At 61.9% G+C, this 7,500-nt stretch overlaps 3 pseudogenes; all 3 read right to left on the bottom strand.

The window, feature by feature from the left end:
* Positions 1–402: 402 nt before the first annotated feature.
* On the bottom strand, positions 403–548 carry LOC145550834 (5.8S ribosomal RNA; annotated as a pseudogene).
* Positions 549–1,380: 832 nt separating this feature from the next.
* Positions 1,381–3,141, bottom strand: LOC145550836 (18S ribosomal RNA; annotated as a pseudogene).
* A 3,981-nt stretch (positions 3,142–7,122) lies between these two features.
* LOC145550832 (28S ribosomal RNA) overlaps positions 7,123–7,500 on the bottom strand; it is a 3,723-nt pseudogene continuing 3,345 nt past the window's right edge.

Raw genomic sequence — 7,500 nt, 5'->3', positions numbered from 1 at the left:
GGCCGTCTCCGTGTTCGACGAGGTCCCGACGCGCGTAACGCGGGCAGCGCGGAGACTCGAGGTCCACCGGCAGCCGCGCCCGCACTTCGCGGGGGCCTCGACGGAGGCGGTGCCCCTCCCTCCGGAGAGGGAAGGGGGGAAGGAAGCAGGGAGGAGGGACGGCGGACGGCGGAAGGGCCCGGTCCGGAGCGGGAACGAACGCGTCGCGCCGGGCGTCCGGACGTCTGCACTTAGGGGGACGAAGGCCTCGGGGGAGCGACGGACGGACTGACGGGAGATGGGGGGAGGACGGACCGAGGCCGACTCCCCCACGAACCGCCTCCGCCGCCACCCGCGCGGGCCTGCGACAAGCCCAGCCGCGGAAGGGGAGCTCCGGAGAGCCCCCTTCGATTGATGACAAAGCGACCTCAGACAGGCGTAGCCCGGGAGGACCGGGGCCGCAAGGTGCGTTCGAAGTGTCGATGATCAGTGTGTCCTGCAATCATTAGTTCTCGCAGCTAGCTGCGTTCTTCATCGACGCACGAGCCGAGTGATCCACGCTAAGAGTTGTCTGTTTCGGTTGTGTAGGACAGTCAGAGAATGGGGGTTTGACAAAGCGACCGACTGGCGCTCGACTCGCGAGGGCCCCGCCGAGAGGGCGAAGGTCCGCCGCGAGGCGAGTCATTGAACCCCCGTGCCCTCTCGGGGGAGAGGGGAGTTGGGTACCAGCCGGCGCGCGGAGAGCGGCCAGGGCTTAGCCGCGTCCCGCGCTGGGGGTTTTCGGTTCCGAGTTTGGGGCCGTCACCGTAGGTTCGCCGTGCGCTCGGCGCCGCCCAGACGCAGCCTCCAACGCTCGCTCCGCCGTCCGGCCCGCGAGCCTTCGGGGTCGGAGCGACGGTTACGAGCGCTTTGGAGCAGAGGCTGCGGGCGGCGCGGAGGGCGCCTTCGGCGGGTGGTCGGCCCGGACTAAGTCGGTGGAGCGGTCGCGGCAGAGACCCACCCCCCCCACCAGGTCGGGGGGGGGAGAGAGCACAGAGCCGCGGGCCGGAGCCGGCGCGGAGACGGTCGTGCGCCGCGGCGGGCCGGAGACGGACGGAGCGAGGCTCCGCGCTCCGCCCGGACGCCACGCCGGCCGCCGAGACCCCGCGCCGGGGATCTGCATCAGCGGGGGAGAGGGGAAGCGGTGTGAGGGAGACGGGGGGCTCAGGTCGAACCACAACGCCGAAGCGGCGTGGCCGGCCCGGCCGGACCTGAGGACCGGCCGGCCCGTCTCCCGCGGCGCTCCCCGAACCCCGCCCAGCAAGAGTTCCGAAGCCACTAGAGCCGACGACTGCCACGGGCCGAGAGCGGGGCCACTCGAGGCCCGCAACCGACGCCGCCGCAGCGCGCCTCTCTTTCCCGGTATGATCCTTCCGCAGGTTCACCTACGGAACCTTGTTACGACTTTTACTTCCTCTAGATAGTCAGTTTGATCGTCTTCTCGGCGCTCCGCCAGGGGCCGTGGCCGACCCCGGCGGGGCGATCGAGGACCTCACTAACCATCCATCGGTAGTAGCGACGGGCGGTGTGTACAAGGGCAGGGACTTAATCAACGCGAGCTTGTGACCCGCGCTTACTGGGATTCCTCGTTGATGGGAACATTGCATCCCAATCCCATCCGAGTGGGGTTCAGCGGGTTACCGCGCTCTCGGCGAAGGGTAGACACGCTGATCCACTCAGTGTGGCGCGCGTGCAGCCCGGACATCTAAGGGCATCAGACTGTTATTGCTCATCTCGCGTGGCTGAACGCACTTGTCCTCTAAGAGTTGGACGCCGACGCACGGGGGCGCGTAACTAGTTAGCATGCGGAGTCTCGTTCGTTATCGGAATTAACCAGACAATCGCTCACCAACTAGACGGCCATGCACCACCACAGATCGAGAAGAGCTATCAATCTGTCATCCTTTCCGTGTCCGGGCGGGTGAGGTTTCCGTGTTGAGTCAATTAAGCGCAGGCTCACTCTGGTGGTGCCTTCCGTCAATTCCTTTAGTTTCAGCTTTGCACATACTCCCCCGGACCAAGACTTTGGTTTCCGGACGCTGCCGGCGGGTCATGGGATAACGCCGCCGGATCGCTAGTCGGCATCGTTTATGGTCGGAACTACGACGGTATCTGATCGTCTTCGAACCTCCGACTTTCGTTCTTGATTAATGAAACTTCTTGGCAATGCTTTCGCTTTCGTCCGTCTTGCGCCGGTCCAGATTTCACTCTAGCGGCGCATACGATGCCCCGGCCGTCCTCTTATCATGGCCCAGTTCAGAGAGAAGAAACCACAAATAGAACCGGGGTCCTATTCATTATTCCTAGCTGCGGTATTCAGGCGACGGGGGCTGCTTTGAACTCTATTTTTTCAAGTAACGCTTCGAGCCCGGCAGCACTCAGCTAAGGCATCGAGGGGGCGCGAGAGGCAGGGGCTGGGACAGACGGTGGCTCGCCTCGCGGCGGACCGTCAGCTCGATCCGAGATCAACTACGAGCTTTTTAACTGCAGCACTTTAGATACGCTATTGGAGCTGGATTACGCGGCTGCTGGCACCAGACTTGCCTCCAATGGATCTCGTTAAGGATTTAAGTGTACTCATTCCATTACAGGGCTCGAAGAGTCCTGTATTGTTATTTTTCGTCACTACTCCCGAGTCGGGAGTGGGTATTTGCGCGCTGCTGCTTCTTGGATGTGGTAGCGTTTCTCAGGCTCCTCTCCGGAATCGACCTGATTCCCGTTACCGTGGTCACCATGGTAGGCACGTAGCGTACCATCGAAGTTGATAGGGCGACTTCGAATGAGACGTCGCGCACGGAGGGCCAGCGATCGGCCCAGGTTATCTAGAGTCACCAAGCGGGCGGGGCGGGCCCCGCACCCCCGCGAGAGGGGAGGAGGGGAAGCGCACCCGCATGGGTTTTGGGTCTGATAATGCACGCATCCCGACGCCGCCCGCGAAGGGAGGCGGCGGGTCAGCGCTCGTTTGCATGTATTAGCTCTAGATTGCCAGTTATCAAGTACGGTAGAGCGATCAAGGACCATAATGATTTAATGAGCCATTCGCAGTTTCACTGTACAGCGTGTGTACTTAGACATGCATGGCTTATCTTTGAGACAGCATATGCTATGGCAGGATCACAGGTAGACTCCGGCGAACGATGACGCGCGCGAGGCGGTGACGGAGGTTGCTCCGGCGACGCACGCGTGGGTGCGCGCTTTATCGGAGGAGAGCCGCGACTTCCGGCTCCGACGCGCGGCGCATGCATCTCGGAGTGGGAGGACGAGTGGGGGCGGGCGTCGTCTTGGGCGGAGAACGCTGCATGCCTTGCTGCTGCTGCTGCCCCACGCGGATCTCGTAGAGGGCCCCGCAGCGGCTGTGCAGCTCGGCCATCATTGGATCGGATGCCCGGTGGTGTCTGTGAGAGATCACTTTGCCGGGGGAGCCGTGGTCCGCAGCGTCTTCGAGCTGGCATGTGCGCGGGGGTATGGTTCTGCTATGGGTTTTGAGAACTCGATGATTCTGGAGCACCGCAGCTTCTGGAGGCGGTTCACCCAACGTACCTACTGGAACGACAGTCTGCTGCGATGGACCAGTGAAGACGGCTGGGACGACGGGACGTCTCGGTCTCGCTACGATGGGCGACGCGGGCTGGAGCGGGTGGGCAGGCCACGATGTCAGTGCCGGGTCTGGAGGCGACCTGCAGGTTGGAGGACCTTCGCCGAGCGCCAGTGTTGAGGCACAGGGCGGCGGGAGCCTCCATGGCAGGCCGTGTGCTGTTCGGTCGGTTGTGTGTGTGTGTAGTGTGCATGGGAGACATCCTGGAGCTCAGGACTCCGCGGGACCGGGCGGACGGAGTCGCTCAGAGCACCGCTTCGGCTGGGCCAGGGTGTCTTGCGCTCTGTCTGCTTCCAGAGTCGGGGCGAGCAGGACTCCAGGCCGTCGGAGGACCAGCGATCACGGCCAATCTGGACATGTCGGCCAAGCCCGGTTCTCAGAGAAAGGCAGACTTTTTTTTTTAAACGCTCAATGCACTAAATGGGGGAAGAGGGCTGAACTGCTTAGATAGGCTCGCAGATCCAGGTTTCCGAAATTATTTTCTAGACCTCACTTTGCATTTTTCTTCTAGTCCTCTTTTCACTCTCTCTGATATCGTTCGGCGGTGTTTTGACGGGTAGGTGACGTATACCTCGGCGGTTTCATGGGCGAAGTGAAGTAAAAAGACGGATTTTAGTGTGCACGGACTTCCGGTGCTATATCTCGGTCGTTCTTTGCGGTGAAGGAACGGAGGGACGGGGCTGTTCCGGGTCGGACTATCGGGCCATGGTGCGTTTTTACCGAAAGTGCATTTTTCGCCGTTTTTTGGACGCTTTTCGCGAACGCTTAAATTCGTTAAATCGTAGGAGGTCTGGAGCAATCGGACACCAGCGCATCTGGGACTCGCCGGTTCCACGGTGTATGACATGCAGGGTTCCGTCCGTTTTGACGCTTTTTCGGGGGACGATGGGACGCTTTGGCGAATCACTTAAATTCGTTAAATCGTAGGAAGGTCTGGAGCAATCGGACACCAGCGCACTCTGGGACTCGTCCGGTTCCACGATGTATGACATGTCGGATCGAACAGCGTTCGGGGTCTGGGTCGTGTTTCGGGACCTGGTAGGCATGACGTGGCGCTGAGGATGATGATGTTGGAGCAGCGATGAGTACTCGCGTCGGGCGGGGCTGAGCGGGGGATGAGCGAGGGCTGGACCTCGACAGAGACGGGCTAGGGGACGGGACTTTGGTCCAGGCTCGGGAGTGATCACCGACGGGGGATCCAGGGCCGATGGTGCCGTCCGGTTCGTTTGGACGCGGGAAGGGTACTTTTGACCGATTCGGTAGCGGTTAAACCATAGCGACCGCAGGAGGTCTGGAGCGAACGGAGGCACCTAGTATCCCGGAGCGGCCGGATCCACGGTGTACGGCATGAGCGGGTTCGGGCTTCGGACGCCTACTCGCCCCCCCGGGCCGTTAGGCGCAATCGCTTAAATTCGTTAAATCGGGGGACGTCCTAGGCGAATCGGGACCCGGGCATCTGGGACTCGCCGGTTCTTCCAGTATATGTTTGCTAGGTTCCGTACGATTTGAATCCGGGCTGGAGCACGAGACATCAGGCTGCAGAACCAGGCTGGGATCAGGCAGAGATCAGGCTGCGACAGGCAGATCAGGCCTGCGACCAGGCTGGGAATCAGGCAGAGACATCCAGGCCTGCAGAACCAGGCAGATCCAGGCAGACATCCAGGCTGCAGACATCCAGGCAGACTCAGGCAGACATCCAGGCCAGAGACATCCAGGCCTGCAGACCATGCACGATCCAGGCTGGACAGACATCCAGGCTGCGACCATGCAGACTCCAGGCTGCAGAACATGCATCCAGGCACAGACATCCAGGCCTGCAGAACATGGCAGACATCCAGGCAGACATCCAGGCTGCAGAACCAGGCTGGACATCCAGGCACAGACATCAGGCAGATCCAGGCCTGCAGAACCATGCACAGACATCCAGGCACAGACATCCAGGCCTGCAGACCATGCCAGAATCCAGGCAGACATCAGGCTGCAGACCAGGCGACATCCAGGCCTGCAGACCAGGCTGGACATCCAGGCTGCAGAACCAGGCTGGACATCCAGGCTGCAGACCAGGCTGGGATCCAGGCACAGACATCCAGGCCTGCAGACCAGGCTGGACATCCAGGCTGCGACATCAGGCCAGACATCCAGGCCTGCAGACCATGGACATCAGGCAGAATCCAGGCTGGAATCCAGGCAGACATCCAGGCCTGCAGAACCAGGCACATCAGGCAGACATCCAGGCAGAGACATCCAGGCTGGACATCCAGGCACAGACATCCAGGCTGCAGACAGGCTGGAATCCAGGCTGCAGACATGCAGACATCCAGGCAGAGACATCCAGGCTGCAGAACCAGGCACAGACATCCAGGCAGAGACATCCAGGCCTGCAGACCAGGCAGAATCAGGCTGGACATCCAGGCAGAATCCAGGCAGGACATCCAGGCTGCAGAACCAGGCTGGACATCCAGGCTGCAGACAGGCAGACTCCAGGCCTGGACATCCAGGCAGACATCCAGGCAGAGAATCCAGGCCTGCAGACCAGGCACAGATCCAGGCAGAGACATCCAGGCTGCATACCAGGCACAGACATCCAGGCAGGACATCCAGGCTGCAGAACCAGGCTGGGACATCCAGGCACAGACATCCAGGCTGCATGGAATCCACATGCCTTGACCTCCAGGCCCACCCAGACTTGGCTCCGGGGTCAGACAGTCTTGGAACCCCCCCCCGATAGACCAGGCTTCCACGACACGTGTACCTACACTTAGCACCCTCTCGGACTAACCAGTAGTACGCAGGCCTGGAGCTCGTGCCCTGGTAAGGCACTCAGTTTTCGATGTGGCTTGGGTTGACCAGGGAGAGGCTACCTCCCAGCTCTTCCGGCGAGCGCCCTGTCCGGTCCTGGATGGGACTTAGACTTTTTCTCGCGTCAATGAGACGGGCTGCCAGGCCACGGCGACACGTGTACCCACTTAAGCACCATCCACGGACTAACCAGCAGTACGCAGGCCTGGAGTTCGTGCCCTGGTAGGTCTGATGACCAGAGACTGGGAGGAGGGGACGGGCTGCCACGCCGAGTGTGACAGGCCCGGCGGCTCGAGAGGCGACCGGCCCCTCCCAGCCGGAGGGTCAGAGACCGTACCAGCAGGCACGGCCGAGCTGCGCACCCACTTAAGCTCCCCTCTCGGACCAACCCCAGCACGCAGGGCTGGAGGCTCGTGCCCTGGTAAGGCCGATCAACCGACCTGGGAGGAGAGGGGGCTCAGGTCTGCCACGCGGAGTGTGGCAGACCCGGCGGCCCGGAGACGACCGGCCCCTCTCACTCTGGAGGGTGAGAGACGGGAGGAGGACGGAGGGAGGGGGGGCTCAGGTCTGCCACCGGAGTGGGGCAGGCCCGACGGCCCGGAGGACGGCGGCCCCTCTCGGCTCCGAGCTGGGACTTAGTCTGCGAACGACTTCGTGCCCTGGTAAGGTAACGTTCCAGCAGGGGGGGGAGGGAGGCCCGGAGGTCGGCGACAAAGGTTGGATCGAGGGCTGACTCTCAATGGATCGCAGCGAGGGAGCTGCTCTGCACGTACGAACCTGACCGATCAGGTCGTCTGCAGTCATTTAGCCACGTTCTCCACGACATGCTGTGCGCGATAGGGAGGGGTGACATCGTCGGCCACGCCCAGCCAGTCACGGAGGCGCTCCTCGCCGACGGAGTCGGGTATCGGAGTCGACCGAGCGATGCGGCGCTACGGTATCGTTACGTCTAGGCGGGATTCTGACTTAGAGGCGTTCAGTCATATCCCAGATGGTAGCTTCGCCCATTGGCTCTCAGCCAGCATACACCAATGTCTGACTGCGGTTCTTCGTACTGGCGGATTACTATTGCAACACATTATCAGTAG

Source organism: Poecilia reticulata, unplaced genomic scaffold (assembly GCF_904066995.2).
Source record: "Poecilia reticulata unplaced genomic scaffold, P_reticulata-male-v2 Scaffold_181, whole genome shotgun sequence".
NCBI lineage: Eukaryota > Metazoa > Chordata > Actinopteri > Cyprinodontiformes > Poeciliidae > Poecilia > Poecilia reticulata.
This window is presented reverse-complemented; position numbering and strand designations above follow the sequence as displayed.